We start from the raw sequence: 18,639 nt of genomic DNA, 5'->3' as shown, positions 1-18,639 counted from the left end.
AAAATCGTATTCCAAACCGACCGTAAAGCTGGAGGACATCGTCGAGCTCGAGAATGCGGGAGCGGCGAGAGGGTGGGACGCGGAAGAGGGATAGACATATACTCGGTTTGCAAGACACGTCGCAGGGTTGACCCAACCCCTTCCGCCGGTCAGCTCGCTCTTGTCGCGCAGTTCTCTTTCTAATCCCTCTTTCTCTCTCCCTCTCTCTCCCCGTCTCTCTTTCGTCCTCTCTGCAACGGCGACCCCTCAGGGCTGCCCGTTACTTTAGCATCAACAACAATCTCCACCGGCCAGCGCCGTTATTCCGTTAGTGTCTTAGTGGCAGCGGAACCGGCGGCACCAATACACTGGTAGATGGGGTTGTCAGTGGTGTGCGCCGAGTTCGAGTGGACTCTCTCCTCCTTCTTCCTTGTCCGCCCGTCGTCTATCCGTCCCTCTTTTTCCCGAGGGCGCTCGCCCGCTACTCGTCCTCCTCTTCCTCTTTGTCGCTCACCCTCCCCCCGCTCTCATTCCTGCCACCCGAGCGCCGACCGGCCTTTCTGTCTTGCTCGGCCACGGTCCACTCTCCGGCCAGTAATTAAACAGCCACGAGGCGGGCAAATTGAATCAGTCGAAGAGACAAGGGAGCGTCGACGCAGAGGTGACGGCCAACTAGCCGCAACTATGGTGTCTATAGTGAAGGGGCCATCGCGTGGTGCTCTCGCGTGGGTATAGGTGCGAGGCCGGGCCGAACGAGGGGCAAAATGCGGGGGTGGGATGGGAGGGGGGCAAGAGTCGCTTGGCTTACAGGGGCTAGGTGGACGGATACATCCTGGTCACCCATCCACCCACCGAGAGCCCGGAGAGAGTTCGAGCTATGGACCGCCGCCCATCGCCTCGTCCTTCCACTGGCGTCGTTGTCTGACGATGTTGCATTAACTCCCCGTCCTCTCTAAGTGCTAAGTTTACCCCAAGATTGCATAATGCCTAGCCTGCGTGTAGACGAGCGTGTCGGCGATATATCCGTGAACGAGGAAACGTTCGATTATAGGCGTGTGCGCGTGTATGCGGGTAAACGCGTCACTTTTGTTGCGTGCATTTTGTAGTCTATTTGATAGGCCCGTACGTCAAAATGATACGCTGCAAAATGATGGATCATTATTGATAGCGGCCAACTCCCCGTGGAACGCATGAAGTTTCTTCCTACTTTGACAAGTAGGATGTGTAGGAAAGAGTAGTAATGGCGAGACGGGGACGAAATTTCAGTTAGAAAAACCATCTCGCAACCATTTCGTTTTCCTTTTGCAGAATTTAACGCGATTACACGACGCGTGATATAAAATAGAAATATATCAATATATCTTATTACTCAACAATTATTTTTTATTCGCAAATTGACGAATTTCGTACATTATTACTCGTGCATTTAGAATACGCGCATCATTTTTGCCAAAAGTGTCGTCATAGAATTGTGCGATTTTTTACGAAAAACAGTAATGCACGCGATATGTAAAAAAGTTTAATCGGAGTCTTAAATAAAAGTAAAGTCGTACTAAAGTTTTACACCCAGAAAAATGGTGAGCGCGCGCGAAGAAGAATCTAAATACCGAGCGAGCTCCATAACCGCGGCGAGGCGCTATTCCCCGGGATTCATCGAAGGCACCCTTCGTTACGACCACGGTGGTGTAATGAAAATATAACAGTTCCTATGCCGCGGAGTTCGTCTGGCAGCCTTCTGGCGCATCAACCTGACACATAAACTCTTATTATGCTATACGTTACCGGGCGGGGGCGCTAATGGAGCCACAAGTCAGCCGGTTATCGTGGCGAGCACCTTGCCGCTGCACCCGTCTACTTATTTTATATTTAAGCGCCGTAAAGAAGGAGCTACTTACCGGACGAAAGGGATATTTAATAATAAATTTTCGCGCGCCACGACTCTGGCCATCAGGAGCGCCGACGTTGAGCGTTTATCGGCGGCGAGCGACGATCTTGATCCTAATTTTTCTTATCGCGTAAATGCTGCGTAATCGAGCGCGGATAATGACGCGCGAATAAAAGCGGTCTCGCGAACGATATAAATATTTCAACGGCAAATGGGAGCCTCTATTCGTCCTCAAACTCCAAGCGTCTATCGCGGAGAAATTGAACGGCGCGACAGGCCTCGCTGTCATTCGGCGACCCGTCGTCGAGCTCGCGCGAAATCGATAATCGCGAGCGAAAACGTCGCCATAAATTCCGCGACGCGGCCCGTGTACGGCTGTATGAAAATTACAAAGCTATTAATTATGACCGCGATAAATTAAGCAGCCGTGGGGCCATTATAGAGCGCGAGCCCCGGTGAATTGTTGGTAAACTTGGTCCAAGTACGCAACACGGGCGTTGGTGGTGCTCTCTCGGCCCAACGCGGCTCACCAGGCATATAATAATGGTCGGTTAGAATGCTAATATATGTCCGGACGGCGGTGGCACCGGGGGACCTTGCATCATCGGAGGACCCAACTGGGCACTCGCCCGTTCCTAGCCGGACACCGTATAATCTACACCCCGAGACGTTATTACTCCCCGAGACACTAAAACCCCGTCGATGGTAGCGAGAGGGAGAGGGGGAGGGAGAGGTAACACCGCCACCGGCGAGCCTCGTTCGCTGTCGAAGGACCGAAGCTGCTGGCTCCTTCCGGCCACCTTGGTCCCGACCGCCACCTTCGAGCCACTCTCAAAGTCCCGTGAGGCTAATTGCCGAGGACCCGAATCCGACTACCTCGTAGATTCGCTCCCGCGCTCACCGCGTCGAATGACCGGGCAAACTTGAGAGAAATTGCGCCGGCGAATTTATGGAGAACCGCCGGTATACGCGCCGGTATACTATGTACGTAAGTGGAGAACGAGCGAGCTCTTTCCGTGATTGTTGGCGCTCGATACCGATCCGGCGGTCACATTTCAAAGAGCGACCCTTAAATCTCGCTCCCCTGATCCGTGGATCCGTCGTGGATACGTGTTTCTGAGCGCCTTGATCGCCTCGAGGTCGAAACTTACTTGGCCAGTAGCGGCGGCGGACACTGGACGGACATTTGGACCTGGCATGAGACTTGGCCGGCAGATACGACGAGCGGAAGGTCGTGGAGGGCAGAGACGGGGAGGAGTGACGGGTCTCGGGCAAGAAGGAGATTTCCTTGCTGTCCCGTCCACATGCTCGATTCAGTTCACCGTCGAGTGGCGAAGTAAGGAAGTGTAGGTTGTGCGGCGGTGGTCGAGAGGGCCGACACAATGCCCACCCTGCCGGGGGCCACGTCAGCTCGAGAGCACCGACCAGGACCTGGCTTTGTACCCGAAGATGTTCTAAGAAGGACTCGCAAACAACCGTCATCTCGTCGTGCTTCTTCCTCGCGTACATGTGCGCGGTCTTTGTTATACAACTCTGACGTTTGCCTGACTCTTTATCGAATTTTGTGAAAATTAATTAATCCAAATACATCGTATATATCGAAGAGAGAAAAAAGATGTAAAGGAAAAATGTAGCGTTACATTTTTTTATAAAGATTAATTATCGGCGTGGCGTGCCTCCCCTCGAATCATCTCGTCGCGCGCGATCGCGGATTCCGAGGCGTTTACATTATTCCCTACATCTTGATACGGTTTAAAATCGTCCATCGTTTAAAGCTGACTTTATGCGGTATTAGGCGAGACGCTCTCACTCGAAATACATGTTGCGTGCAGAGTCGAGACGGTGCCAGGCATACCGGCTTTACACGGGGGACGACAGGACGCATAATATAACGGACGTGCATAAATCCACGTGCCAGTCAACAATGTGCATAAATACTGGCCCCTTGTAACGTGGTCTCTGCGGGTGGATAGCCGGAGCGGACGGAGAGGGGGAGAGAGAGTTGATGCCAGGGGTGGTTGCCGGAGGGACGGTTTAGGGGAGAGTTGAGGTCGCGGCGGAGACTCGTGCAACAACTATGCGGTGTCGCAGTTCCTCACTCCGAGGGGACAGCCTGTGGTTATGCTCGTCAGTGCGCGCGCGTTCGCCGAGAGATATCTCGAAGCGTTCGCCTTCGGCTGGAGATGTTTCGAATGAAATTTCGAGTAGCAGATAGGTCGATCGAGAGGCGACTCGTAACGTCGACTTCTCATGGGACGTATAAACTTCGATAATTCTCGGCGCGCTGTTATCTCGGACTCGTTGCAAAGTAATAACGACCCAGGTTCCGCGGTACTTTCCAAAGAAGCAATAAGGGTAGGTCCGTTTAAGTAACAGGGAGGGGGGGGGGTACCCTTCGAAGGTGCGCCCGCGCGCGTTCGTAAATACATATATACGTTTCAATCTCCGGCGTAATCCCGGACGGGCGACGGTATTAGAAAAGTTTTCCCCGCTACTACATCACAACGCTTGCTTAGCCGGCTTACGCGTGCTCCCTGTGTACTCCGCTCCGCCTCGCAACCGTGTTACCCGAGCGAAACGAAGCGGACCATCGTCCGCGGATCGCCGACGAAAAATCAGAAACTACGAGCGTTGTCGATACGTAATTCCGGTTTTCTCGAAATACGAATGCTTCCGCAGCCGGCCGGCGCGCTATCTTCTCTACCCACCCTCCTCTCTCCCTCCAGTCCAGAGGCCAGGAGGTAAAGGGCACCAGGGACCGGGACACCAGTTTCGCAATCTTATCCGGCCGGTTCCCCGTTATCCTCCGGTGTGTACACCGTCTAGAGCAGATATAGGGTGGCCCCTCGCGCCACCCTTTACACGTGCGTTTTCTCTCTGTCTGGCTCCCCACGCGTCAACTACCCTCTCGGTCGCTCTCGCCAACTCTTTCGGATTCCCGCCTACGCTTCCCCGAGTATTTCGCCGATCTTTCCACGAGAACACTGTCCTCGTAAATACTCGAGTCCCGATACCCGGGGATATCGGCTAATATTCTAAGAGACGTCCTATCGTCGACGTTCGCCCCTATCGCTGGACTACCCTTCCCTCCCCTCTCCTTACATTTCGCTTCTCCACCCCCGCCGCTCGGATCGACCGCCAACGCCGACACACACACCGCGCAACGACTCTACAATATTTATATTATCCCAACAGGACACTCTCGGGTAACACGGACATGATTGCAATCCCGTTCATATATCTTCAGCTATACGGCCGCGCGCGACTCTACACCACGCTGGGGACATATCAAAACCGGCGGCCACCTTGCAACGGTAGCACGGACGCGACGACGCCATCATAATATTTTCAGATAAACCTACGATTCCGTCTCTTTCCTATCCTTCTCGTTTCGTGGCCGTCCACGGCCGGCTCCAATACACACGGCTGCGTTTTGCTCCTGGACGACGCGTAATGCCTTCCGAGCAAATTGATTGAGCACTGCTTCAAGCTTCTTCCCGGGAATTTCTTGTTCCGTCTCATATCGCCTCGCCTTCCAATATAAACAGGAAGAAACGACCGACCGCGCTATTTATATCCGACATAATATTGCAAACGGAAATAAGAATTGTGCCAAATAAACATTGATGTAGATGAAAAAAACTTAACATGCTTGGCGTAATCTGTTTCCTTGTACGTGTGAAATTATAATTTTCTTTACTTAACCATCGTGGTTAAAAATTTACATTTTTTTTTACGTTAATTTTCGTCAGAGATTAAAATTCTAAACACGGGAAAAAAATGAAAATGTAATTGCGGGAAAAAAATCTTAATGAAAAGTACGAAAGAATTTTATCTCAAAGTACAAAGTGAAAGATTAAGAATAAAATGTTCAACGTTTACATGTCGAGGAAAGCATGGAAAAACTGTAAGATCGTCAAAGCTAATCTAATATGATAACTTTGAGGATCGGTATCATCGAGAAAGCACAGACGACTGTTTTCAATTGATGGGAGGCCAAGTCGACAACGAAGAATACCTTCGCGTTAGCGAGATCTCGGAGAAAGGGGTGAGAGCTCGGGCGGAGAAAAGGGGTAGTAAATGAGGCGGAGCCAATCGTTTCATTGCATCAATAGTCGTAGCGAAGTTATACCAACTTTCTTGATAAATCCCGCTTACTTTGCGCCATAACATAACTTTACAGAATCGGAACCACGGCCATGGAAGAATTGCGATTTGTAACTTTAGATGAGGTCCCCCGCCACCGGCCGCCTTCCTTCCTCCCGTCCTCCTCTTCGATTGTATTACCCCGCTCCTTCCGTATCGCCGTGCTATCCTAAGGTACAGGAATTTTCCTACGAGCGTTCCTTCCGCCGGATTTCGACGGAAAGTCCTTCGGGATCTCTCCCGGTTACGATCGTCTTAACTCCTCGATCTCCTCCGCCGTCTAACGGGTTCATAGTCCATGGACAAATGCGGAGAGAATATATATACGGGGAAAAAAGAGCTACATAAACTTCTAGAGTACGGGAGCGTGGCCTCCTGACGATTGTATAGACGATTTGCATACAATGCATCTTGAATCGATACTGAATTGTACAGGTATTTCGCGGAGGACACGTTTAAAATGGCCCGACTTTGACTATCAAATATTCGCATTTTTCGCGTGGATTAACGAAAGTGTAATATTTTTTAAATTTTATTTTAATAATACCTTCCACCTCTTTCTCTCCTTTAATAACATTTACTACAATAAATTTTTTTTTATTATAATTTTTTTAATATTCTGAAATCCATATTTAACAAAGATATTAAATATTAGTCTGTGCCTTTGTTTGCGTCGTGTTTTATTATCTCTTAATTTAAACGAGTAGAAATTTCAATGCAACACGCGAGAAAACCATAAATCTTACGATTTAAAAAGATATTCGCATTCGTAGTCCAGGGAGTGTTAAGTCGGATTAAAAGCATTCGACAGAACGAGATGTCTCCTTCTTGACAGGCGCGCACACGCTAGTTGGTCGGACGGACCGGCGCTGATCTTTCAGGAATTCCGGCTTTCCGTTTCACGGATTTCCGTTCCGTGACGTTCGCCACCGCGAAGAGGGCTTTCGGCAAATTGGCATTCTTCTTTCGACCGGGACGATCGTGGATGCGAACGAGCCGGTTTGACGTTCGCCAGTTCCTTTGAACGGGAGATCGTCGGTATCCGAGTGAAGTGATCTCCGGCTGCCAGTGATCTCGGCTCTTTTCTGCTCGTCTCTCCTCCTATCCCTCGCCTGGAACCCCTCTGTTTTCTTCCTCCTCTCTTTTCCACCTATCTCTCTTTCGTCTCGCTCAGACGCTCTTCTAGCACCGTTCACGATGGCATTGTACGCGACTAATTAGTCGAAGCGCGAGATCGAGGAGTGAACGGCTTTAATTAACATTCCTGGCTCGCTCACCGCCGCCACCTTCTCGGAAGGGCAAATTGAAGGCTGTAAATGTCGGGAGAATCGCTCGAACCGAGGCAATGGCCCTCCATACCCTACGCGCTCGCCCCGAAATTAGACTTTCCGTCCCCGGATTTGAGCGGGCTCTAATTTTTCGTTTGATAGTTAAACTGGAAAAGAGAAAAAGGCAGATCTTTTTCACCAAACTTTCGAGATATCGCATTGTCTTTAGAATCGTTTCAAATTGAGTTCACGATACTTTTATTACGCAGTAATTTCAATGTACATAAAAATGCAGAGTTCTTCAATTTCTTACACTTTTATTTGTCAAAAATAATCTCGAGTGAAGAATATTCAAACGATACATTTTTATCGCAATTTGACTTTATCGTATACTATTTATTATTATTAATATAATTTTTTCTTTAAGGTGACACACATTTCACAGGCAATTGGCATGAAAACTCATTGGCAAAACATTAAAACACTCGAAAAAAATTTTGCTCCTTCATCTCTTTCATCTTTTTGATATACATTACAAAACAGCAGATGTAATGCAATTTTGTGTACAATTGTAGCAATTGCAAAATAAATTGTAGACGTACGCTTAGATGATATTCAATGTCAAGTAGAGTTATGTAGGTGGGTCGCGCACGTTGCGCAATTTCGATCATTAATCGCCGTCGATGGATTGCGTCGAACGCGGAAGGTTAATTTTCCGCGAATAATTGGGATCTGGTTGATCGATCTAAAACCCCCTGCCGAGAAGGTGGCGAAACGGCGTCTAAGTCATCCCATTCGTCTTCGGTAAGATACTCGGCAGAGGAGATCATCGATTCCGGTAGCGGGGCTAAGGAAAATTAAATGATGCAGACCCCCGTTGAAGGAGAGTTATTTGTCACGGTCGTTGAGGGAGTCCTCCCGCTTCCTCCTGCCAGCCAGAGGGTGGAAGTAGTTCCATCTCCACCTCAGCGCTCACTCGCCCCTTTTCCTACGCTGCTGAGAATCCCGCTGTTTAACCTAACCGAACCGCTATTTGTAACGAGTCTATTACATTGAATACGAAACGAGAGCGCGAACTTTGACCGGAATTCGTCGCCGAGTTACCGAACAAAGTCGGGGTGAGTCTTTTATTTGCCGTCTACGCTCGCGTCGGGAAGCGCACTCTAATAGAGAATTAATTTCTCGCGTTTCAATCTCGTCTTAAGGATTGTAATGCTATTAAATCGCCAATTATTCACAAGTAGAGTCGTACGTCATATTGAGATTATTCTAAACAATATGGTAAAGAAATGAAGATATTCATTTTTTATCGTTCTAAACTCACGTCAAGCGTAATAAAGCGACTGTTTATGCGATCAAATTTTCTATTTCAGAGCATACAGTATTTTAGAGCAAAGATAAAAATTTTAACTATTTAAAGATTTCTAAAAAATAATTTTAAACAATTTTTTGATAAAAAGTTTACGCGCCACTTGAATAGAAAAATTTATTTTCCACAATGCAAATATTAATTACACGAGGACGAAAGATTAACATGCGTTAAAAATGTCCTTTTATGGCCGAATCTTTGAGGGTTTCCGCAATATTTTCCAGGAGCGATAATTTGATGATTTAACGCGACACACGTTGGAAAAAATTGGACGATAAAAATTGTGCGAAACGAACGCGGAATCAAGCGCAGTTTTACGATAATGTGGATGTCGTGGGTGACGATCGAGAAAGGCAGCTGTGGATGCGCAAAAGTGGAGCGCTCGACGTGGCAGCACACCGCCACTCCGATAAACAACGTTGCATCGAGTGAGGGTATACAACTCTCTTCTCTCTTGCCCACTCCCCTCTCTATCTCTGCCGCGAATATAAATTCACAACACTTGCAAATAACTGCCGCGCGTTGCAGGATCGACGCGACGATCCCTCCGAGCAAGCGTTATCTTTTCCTCTTTCCGTTCTACGTTCGCATGACCAGACACCGAGTGGGCTTTTATTGGCAGTGCTCAGTTTCGAGTTAATGCGTGTTAATTTCATTACGTATTATTTGCACTTTATTTACTGCTTTCGCGTAATGTATTCCGTACAAGATGTACCTAAATTGAATTAAAATTGAGAGGCGTATCTCTCGACTAGATCGTACAACTAAATTTTCTTTTACAAAATTCCTATTGAATATTATATCATAAAATTGCAGAGGACTAATATTTAATTTAATTAAATTAAAATTTTATAAATATTTCGATTTATCTCGTCATAAAAATCTCGAAAATTAATTATTTTGATTTATATCGTCGTAAAAATCTATGCATCGATAAAAGAAAAAAGATTTCGGCTCGAACAAAGTTTGAAATGTTTCTTTTTGAACGTGGAGCAAATTCATCTTCTTTTACTTTCTACATTTATTCCGCAATTGTTATTACATCTAAATTATATATTTTTTATGCGTGCAAATCTAAAATAAAATTTGATTCGAGACAAAAGATTAAAAAGTCGAGCGCATACCTGTAATAATTTTAATACAGATTCAACTTGTGACACTCCCAATATATATGTATATTGTTTCCTATGCGACGCCGATGAATCTCACAAGTATCATCAGGCGCCGGAAGAATTATTAACCCTGGGCCGCTCTTCATTCCGCGACGTTACGACATTAACAGTTTTCGCTCTCCGGGTTTCCACCCTCTCTCGCGCAACATCACGCTGTTCGCCCGGCATTCCACCCCTATATCTCCTTTCTCTTTCTCCGTAGGGGGCACAGAGCGGCGAGTCGAATACGGGGCGCGCGGCAAGGGGGTGAGTTGCCCGCCCCAACCCTCGCGATAACTTTTTCCTTCTCCGCTTGTACCGTGCTCGAATTTATGCCGGACGGAGAATTAATGCGTGACAGATTTGTAGTTATTACGAGGAGGAGGCGGAGGCGGGATGGAAAGAGTAGGAAGACGAGTGGCCTGGCCTCACTCAGCCCGAGGGAACAAGCGGCGATAAGCGAGATGGAGAAACAAGGAATCCAAGATGGAGAAGGACGACGATAAGGGATAGTAGCGAGGGCGCGAGCCGAGGGAGCGAAAGAGAAGGAAAGAGACCAACGAGGAGGGCGACGGAGGCGCACCAAGGTTTCGCAGGGCATCGGAGGCATGACCGGGCAAGGCAGTGAGGCATTCGGGCAGCGCGATGGCGGCGGAAGTGAGCCCATTACTTATTATAACTGCCTGGCGAGCGAGCGAAGCGAGCGAGGAGCGCCTGTCAGGCATCCATCATCGCGACGAATGGCCTCGCTGCCAATAACATCCGCCGTCATCGCCAACTTTTCGCGGCCTTGCCTGCTGCTTGCCTCGCGCTCCACTCCGCCTCCCCCAACCCGCCGCCTTTACCCTCCGCACCGCCGCGCTACTTGTTTGTATTAATTTCCTCCGCGGAAGTAACCACGAGCGAGCGGACTCTTGTCCCTGCGACGCGAAGCGAAAGTCGAACAACCATCTCCGATTATTTCCGCGAGGTTTCTTAATAGAAAAGCTGCTGTGCTCGATATTAATCCGTCGCGACACGACGGAAACGTCTTCATTCGCGGCTTTAGTGATTTGAAAGAGTCGCTATCGGTGCAACTTGTAATTTCGTTCAATTCGGATTTAGCAAAAATTCGAGGAAATTCATTTTTTTCAAATTGTAAATGTGCGATTAAAATCAGAAACTGAAACATCAAATTTCGTGGAAATAAAAGGTACTTGAAGAATTTTTGCAAGAGAGACGAAACGTCAATTACATAAAATGTACACTCGATTACGAAACCTTGAAAGAAATGGCAATACGATGGCAAAAGGAACGACGCGAGCATGCATCCTGGAAACAATATGTTGGCTATATGTTTGCTTCGGAGAAATAATTCAAGGGACGATCGTGATTAAGAGGGTAGGAGCGACACGAGCGCACGATCTTGCTCCGTAATCGATGGTTTAAACGACCAATGGCTATCGCGCGAATCGTCTATGATACGTAACGAATACTGGCCTTCGGCGCTTCGCCAAGTAATGTAGGTATCGAGTGTTATGAGCGAAGGTATACGTAACACGTAAAGTAATACCTTTATCCCGAGCACGCGCGCGCGTATCCGTGTGCGCCGTTGCGTACATATGTATTATACGCCACGTAGTATAGGAAGTCGCTTTATGTCAGAGATCGATACTCATAAAATGTTTCGGCACGGTTAGGTGCTCCTTCTGCCCTGCCCGCCCTTCCTTCCCGGCCGATCCACCTTCTCCTTTTCTCCGCTTCACTGTCTCTATCTATTCATCTGCCTTCCCCTTTTCCTATCCTTTCGGTATCTTCAACGAGAGAGGGCCGTATCGCCGACGTATTTACGATCGTCGTAAGCCTCGATCGTAAGGTTCGCCATGGATGTCGATATCGAGCCTGTGCTCTCTTCCTATCTCCTTTCTTCGTAAACCCTCTTCCCCCCGCCTCTCTCCTTTCTTTCCATCTATCCTATCGCGGTCGTTTCTGATCGTTGCGCGCAGAGAGAATCTAAAGCCGCGCAGTAATTCCTCGATTCTCGATATTCGTCACGATTGCTTCTTCAATCGCGCATACCTGCATTTTTATTATATATTACTTCATTTTAATACCAAGTCTCACCCGCTGTCACGAAAGTGTCATGTCTCATACTTTAAACGAAAATTGCTTAAAAACTGTAATCTTAATTTTATCATATTCAAGAGTAGGAATAAACTTTTAATAGTACTTGTGTGTGATATAGATTTTAATTTTTCCATTATTGTAGTATTTTTCTAGCTTTGTAATAAAAACAATGAGAGATTTGTTACGCTTAATTATTTAGAATGGCTTGCTTTTAAAATTTCTGTACATATTTTCAGCGAAAAAATCAAGAGTCGGATAATTTTATTTGATATTTATAAACTCAACGTGATTAATCTTGTCGAATATATTAGAGATACTTGACGTCGATTCAATGAAGTAATATATTATGCATATACATATATTATGCATTGTTTGGGAGAAATCATTGGAACAAGGATGATCCAGCAACGCACATCCACCGCCGGTCAGTTAGGCTGGGCATATGGCAGGTCGTATCTATGTAGCCGGGCAGACAGCTGGAGTGACTCATGGCGGATTACAGTGATTGCTTGTTTATGGTCATTAACATCCTCGTGGTCCCATAACTACCCCGCATGGCGTCCCATCCCATCAGTAGGCCCCACCGTACGTGCTAGACTATATGCTTACGCTTATATGTGTTCGCAGGTACGTCGGATGCAGCCTGTACATCGGCACGTGCATATATACATGAGAGAGGGAGAGAGAGAGGGATAAAGAGCGAGAATATAGATCAATGTAATCTAAAGTAATTTGAATACAAGCCTTCAAATATATATGTATCTTTTACTTATTAATCTTTGGCCAAAAAAAATAATTATGTTTCAATATTAAAGAATACAATTGAAGCTTGTTAAATTAATAAAAGTATAAAATGTCAATTGAGAAGTAGCCATATTAAAACTTTCATTAAACATGTTGTTTGAAAACTTTATTAAGAAATGAGATGAATTTGTCGCATATACAAATGATGATAAATTCAATAATGATAAAGATGAATTTTACGAGAGAGGAAGAATTCATCTCGCAACATATGGATTGCGCGTTTCAATACATAGATGCGTTTTACGGAGCAATCACGACCACGTTTCGCGAATGCTAATGCGAAAGAAGCATTTCCAGCAATTTACCGCGAGAGAGTAGATCGCGCGCATCCTACATTTTTACAAAAGCGACGATTCGCTCAACGGTGGATTGTAAAAAAACCGTTATTTTGACGCCCTACGAGTAAAGCTCGTCCTCGAAAGCTCTCGGCAATCCGCCGCGAGAGACATAGATTGCGCGCGCGAACCGCATTCGGGGCAATTGCGATCGGTCGGCGATTCCGGCCGCGCGCGCGCGAGTGTTTAGCGCGGGCTGATTGATGGAAACTGGTCCTCCTAGAGCAACTGCTGCCCACCAACGGCAATTATACCCGCTACACGCAAGCACTGTATCGTCCCCGACACATAGATCGTCCGTGCTCGTTCGGCTCGGTGGCCAGTAACACTAATACGACCCTGGGACGCGTAACTCGCGCCACCCCGCAACACCGACATCGACCATCGATACCGTCAACCGATGCCCGCCGCCACCACCCTGCCGCCATCCCTTGATTGCCTCATTGGATCGCATTATGTCGGCGCCATTATCATAATTTAGGGATTTTTCACGGTCATCCTGCAGAGCACGGGCTTTGGCTCGTAGCCCGATTGCTCGCAGAGAGAGAGAGAGAGAGAGAGAGATGGGGAGAAACGCATGTCGATCGATCGGACGCGTCGAATCGACATTCTTTGAATTTTTGTACCCTAAGACGGCTTTATAGAAAAATCGATTATCAAACTTGTACAGTTGTACAGAGAGGAGAAGATGAAAGTATATAAAAAATAAAAAGTAGACGATTGAAACGTTGAAAATTTTCCCTTACCTTTTCCTTTTATCGCGATTGTCCGGCAATCGATCGTGGCATCGTTACGATAAGCTCTGTAAATGAAAAATGAAATCCGATAAGAAAGGATATCTTTTTCGGGAAAATCAGATAAAGAACAAAGCCAGGGACAGGAGCGTGTCGGAGAAACGGGGACACGGTTGCGCAACGAAAATAAGAGACGCCTCTAATAAAACATAACTACCGAGACGACGTTATGGATCGGGACGTCGACCTCCGGTATTCCACGACGTCAACCAGAGTTAGATTCGCACACGTACAAACGCGCGTACATGTGTGCGGACGCGAGGGGTAACGCGGTATAATATGATAATAACGCCCACCACGCGGGTAGATAGGTATAATTGTCGAGCATAACTCAGGGCGGAGCGACCTGGACGTCGGTGATGTACGCCTCGGTAAAGCGGCTCCGGGTCTACGGCGCACCGGACTCTCGCAGCCAGAGCTCGGTGGCAAGGGGGAGAGGGCTTGCTTATCGGGGGAAGGGGAGGTTGCAGCTTTCCTTAATTTATTGATATAATCAGCTCAGCTTTGTTAAACACGCATAATAAGGCTGCCAGGGGTGGCGTGAATAATCCGGCGTCGCCGATGAAAGTAATCTTAATTGGTCTACGAACGCGCGCGTCACGCGGAGCTTCGTCTAACGTAAGCGCAAGGATCCGCAGGGACAACGGCGGCGTCCGCGACGACGGCTTTTCCTTTTAACTTGAATTAAACACCACGCCAATTACGCTCGGTTTGCGCTAACGATACTCGGCGTCGTGTCGCACAGTTTGCATCCGATGGATCTGGAGCTTGCGATTTTCCGCACCGCCAAGTATGCCACTCGATTTCGTAATATAAGCGGTAAATTTGTACCGTCGAGCCGAGGGGCGTTTTCGCTAGGATAATCTACTATTAGGATTGGCTTCCCCGGGTTTGAGCCGCGTAAATTCTTTATCCGATTCCAACGTTTCGTGAACATTTCAATCCCCCCCCCCTCCTTTTCCTTTCTTCCTTCATCCACCTTTACTTATCTCTCTCATTGATCATCATATAAAGGGGGATTCTGTCAAGAAACAACTCAACATCAAGTTGTTTTTCTTTGATGAAGTCAACTGAAATTTGGAAACGTAACGTTGCAACCCTAATATTCACGAAAGCCTCAAATATCAAATAGTCTATTATTGTTATTGCATTATTGTAAGATTCAATATGTGTAAAAAATAAATGAATTTTTTGACAAAAGAATAATTTTTAAAAGAAAAAGAGAGAGGGAGGGAAGGAGAAATTTAAAAGAAAAGAACTGCAACAAGCTTTATGTGATTTCATTATATGAGTATGTTGATGTTAATCAATAATCATCATCTATTTTAAAAATATTTAAATGAATGAAAAACGTGTTACGTATATATTTATATATATATTTAATTTATGCAATAAAACTTAATGCTTTAAACGCTGCATTACTGCATCTGTGTTTTCTATGCAAAGCTCAAAATGATCAGATAGTACCGTAAACGATTTATGGCTTTTCAAGCAAGACTGAAACTCAGCGGATATTGCGCGGCGATATAGGACAAACGACGCGAGTAACGACGAGCCAAAAACTGAAATAACGGACGACCTCGTCGAAGTGCGACGCTTCGAAACATCAATCTCACGAGTTTTTCGGAAACTCGGTTTTCGCGATGATGCGCGGCTGACAAGCCGCAGAGGGTTTAGGAAACGATCGCGGGCCGGTGAATGCATCAGGATGCGACGCCGGTAACACCAGCGAGGGGGTACGAGGTGGAGGTAATCACTTGGTGATGTAGTTCCTGCGAAGAGAGGTGGAGAGGGTCGCGACGAGAGGGCGAACGTGGACCGAGGGGGTGGAACGGAATAGGGTATACGAGCGGCACCGCAGTGCACACGACCACCGATACACCCTCGGTGTGTGCCGCACCGAGTGCGAGTATTAGAGCGATTGACTGCCGGACGTAACCCGTACGTGCCGGCCGGTAACACGTGTAACATACTGCCGCCATGTATCTCCCTCTACCGTTCACGTGTTTATGTGGAATCGGGGTCGGTCGCCATCGCGGCGCGTTCGCACATCCGAAAGACGAGCCGCATTTTTGCCCTCCACAAATCGTCACCGAGCGCTATTGCAGGTAGGACAAAAGTGAAATTGTAACGTACGCGACTCGCTGCAAGAGTCATTTCGATTATTGTCGAGCACCTTTGTAAGAATGTAAATTGTTGCGAAAATAATATCGCGATAATTATGTTTATATTTTTTAGATCGACCGTCAAGCTTTTGACGTACAACTTGTCGCAGTTTTCATACATTTTATATTTATAATTTGTCGCATATCGATCAACGATTCTTGAAATAGACGACGATAAAAGGAACGAGCGTCGACGATGATTTTTGCACGGTTTGTCGATAATTTAAAACTCGGTAATAAACCTCCCCTCCCGTCGAGCCGCAAAGTAATCACCCCGCGAAACATGGCGCGCGCACTCACATTTTTTCGCAATGGAAATCGTTGGGTCGTCGAAGCGAGCGAAACGACGAATCAACCCGCGCGACCTCCGCGAAATCGCGCGCGTTACGAAACAAAGCTCGCTCGATCATGAAATACTGCTCGTGCCCCGGTCGCGTCCGGAGCGCACGGTGGCAGAGAGAGGGTAGAGAGGCGGGGTAGTTTAACGTCGGTAGGTAGGTGGTTTATAGTGATGCGACAAAAATGTAAATGCGATATCGTCCAGGATTCTGCGGTATAAATCTCGCGTTAATGTGTGGGGCGAACGACGTGGCGCTGACTACAGAAACGAGTCGAAGAGAGAGAGAAAGAGAGAGAGAGAGAGAGAGAGAGAGAGAGAGGTAACGCGGTAAAAAGTGAGAGAGAAGGAGAGATAACGCGAGAGCCGAGACGAGAGAGAGACTGAAGGGAGAAGGAGGATAAAAGAGAGAGAAAGAAAGGAAAAGAGATTCCGTCGTAGCGTTCATTAGGAATCCCTCCGTCTCCCTCAGCGCCACCCTCGTGTACCGAATCAGAGCGGGGGAGGGAACAGGAGGAACGGAGAGAAAGAGAGAGGAGCCTCCGAGCGAGAAGGAGAGGGTGGAAGAGCGAGGGTGCCGCGATAGATCACGCGGGCGGCAGCGCTCCTTCGAAAAACATCCATAAAACGCAGTAGGGCGGACTCAGCGACAATAAACTCTACATATAAATCTTGTCCTCTGACGCCGTGATACGCTGATGGCGAGCACGATAATCTCCGAGAATGCGGGTCCCTCTTCTTCTTCCTTTCCTCCTTCTTCTTCTCTCTCGCTCTCTCTCTTTCTTCCTTCTCTCTCCGTCCACTCTTTGCTCCCTCGCAACGCCACCGACTGTACTCTGCGCAGTCTTTCACTTTGGACGTTTCTTCGTCCCATACGCACCACCGTGTCCCACGATTGCATTTGCATTGCCAAAAGGCTCGCGCAGCTCGAGTCCACGCGCGACGTCCCGATAATAACGGATCCTCTCTCAAAGATGCATGTATATGCGCGCGAGCGTTGGGACGCGATTAGACGATCGGTGTAATCGCTAGACAATTCGTAAAAGCTCTCTCGCGATTCGGATCGAAGTCAATGACGCGCGGCATCGAGCTGTTGGTCGTACGACCGTGAGAAGAACAAAAGGGACGCGATTAATCTCGTTTCGCCGCGCAGAGTCGAAATCGAAGTCGTTTAGGCCGAAGAAGCGTGGCTCCGTGGATGTAGCCTGGAATTAAAGTCTCAGTCCCGGGGCCGGGGCCGGGGCCGGGGCCGGGGCCGGGGGCCCCCGCCTCCGCCGATCCACGGCATCCCTTCGACTCGTCTCGCCGTATCTTGGACCGTAATTCACAGCCCCGTGCCTGCTTGCCGCTCCCTAAATGCTTCTAACTCCTATTCCTTCGGCGGGATCGAACAATGGCGCGTGAAATTTCAACTTTGAGCCTGCGCTCCCCCTCGCCACCTGGCCCCAGGCCGACCCCGCAGGCAGTCGCGCGATCTCCTCGCTCGCGTAATTTAATTATTCACTCGAGAGCCGAACTCGGCGGATCTTGGCCGACTACCGTTCGTTCGCCGGCGTTTTCTTGCATTCAGCGGCGTTAACTCGTCTGCAGAATCCCGCGCGAGCTGGCCAGGGGGCAAAGGGGGAAAACGAGGGAAGGAAGGGATACCGAAAAAGTGTACCGGAGAAACGAGCCAGACATTTCCCTCCTTGCGCGTCTGATATCTTCTCTCCCGGCACTGCGTCACGTAAATCTTCCTCGCCGCGAGCTGCTGCTTCTGCTGCTGCTGCTGCTGCTGCTGTTTAGTTGCAAGAACGATTTCTCCGCCAACGCCAGAAACAGATAAACCGACGAGCGCTGCTCGTGCGAAATGAATCATTACTTTTTATCGGAGTCGCGTTGTTATACCGACGGTAATTAGCAAGCTTGCTCGAGCGCGCCGTGACGCCGAAATTCCCGTCGAATCGGCGCGAGCGGCGTGAGATTCCTACACTTTTATGGGAAAAGAATGTGACGAGGGTAGAGCGCGGGAGATATCGCCCGGAGAGAGATACGTGAAGGAGGCGAGTAGCGAGGGGGACTCCCGCAAATATCTTTTACATTGGCCACTTTCCATAGAAATGTTGTAAATTCGCCAACTTTGGCAACTCCCTTTAGGAGAATTTTAGATCGTGTTAACGATCGAACTTGCGTGCCTTTATTATTCAGACATTCAACATACGACTTTAGGGAGAGAATAGCGTGTAGTTTGCAAAGGATTAAATTGCTCCAGAGTCGCACAGTCAAATTTCACCGTCGAGATTTCATCCATGTATCTCGAT

At 47.8% G+C, this 18,639-nt stretch overlaps 1 long non-coding RNA gene across 2 annotated transcripts in view; it reads right to left on the bottom strand.

Annotated features, from left to right (window-relative positions):
- LOC105257725 overlaps nucleotides 1-18,639 on the bottom strand; it is a 111,920-nt gene that overhangs the window by 27,950 nt on the left and 65,331 nt on the right. The window contains exon 2 of one of the 2 annotated variants that reach the window (XR_002192845.2): nucleotides 13,790-13,845. The exons of the other annotated variant lie outside the window; for it this stretch is intronic. This is a non-coding gene — a long non-coding RNA (uncharacterized LOC105257725). The remainder of the gene's footprint in view (nucleotides 1-13,789; nucleotides 13,846-18,639) is intronic. 2 annotated transcript variants of the gene reach the window in all.

Source organism: Camponotus floridanus, unplaced genomic scaffold (genome assembly GCF_003227725.1).
Source record: "Camponotus floridanus strain SB8 unplaced genomic scaffold, Cflo_v7.5 scaffold38, whole genome shotgun sequence".
Taxonomy (NCBI): Eukaryota; Metazoa; Arthropoda; class Insecta; order Hymenoptera; family Formicidae; genus Camponotus; species Camponotus floridanus.
Note: the sequence above shows the minus strand (reverse complement) of the source record. Positions and strands in the feature narration are given on the sequence as shown.